Source organism: Chrysemys picta, chromosome 16, assembly GCF_011386835.1.
Source record: "Chrysemys picta bellii isolate R12L10 chromosome 16, ASM1138683v2, whole genome shotgun sequence".
Classification (NCBI taxonomy): domain Eukaryota; kingdom Metazoa; phylum Chordata; order Testudines; family Emydidae; genus Chrysemys; species Chrysemys picta.
In genome coordinates, this window is record NC_088806.1 from 9,103,220 (window position 1) to 9,104,008 (window position 789).

A 789-nucleotide genomic window follows, 5' to 3' on the forward strand; every position below is an offset into this window, starting at 1 on the left:
GCAGACACCAGAAATAGCTTCCTCCCTTCCCCCTGTGAATTTGGATGGGATGTGAATGCCGAATTGATCCCCTCCTCTCTCCTGTTTGGGGGAAGAGTTTGCAGGAGTTCAGTTTCTGATTTTTATTTTTGACCTCTCTCCAGCACTTGTTTTGGTTTGATTTTCCCCTTTCCATACCTGTTTCAGTTTCTGTCTCTGTCACAGCAGGTGATGCAATGGTATGTGAGAAAGAGGAGCAGAATTCTCAGCAGGAAAATGTTGAGCAAGTGGATAAACACAGAGCATTATCGCAAAGATCAGAAAGGAATGTGTCCAGGAAACATGAGCAGGGAAAATCCTGTGAGATTCAGGAAAGACCAGAAAGAGAGCAGAGAAAGCAGGCAGGGGAAAAAGTGGGTAAATGTATTTCCTGTCAGGAAACTCAGAAGGACCTCAAGGAAACCACAACACAACAGGATATCCTCAGCGGAAAGAGAAAAAATACATGCACTGAGTGTGGAAAAAACTTATGTGATTACTCCGTCCTTATAAAGCATCAGAGAATCCACACAGGGGAGAGGTCCTATGAATGCAGTGAGTGTGGAAAATGCTCCACTAACAGCTCAGACCTTTCTAATCAACAGAGAATCCACGGAGGGGAGAGGATCTATGAATGCAGTGAGTGTGGGAACACTTTCAATCGCAGTTCGCACCTTATTAGGCATCAGAGAATCCACATGGGGGAGAAACCCTATAAATGCAGTGAGTGTGGGAATACCTTCTCTTGGCACTTAGCCCATGTTAGTCATC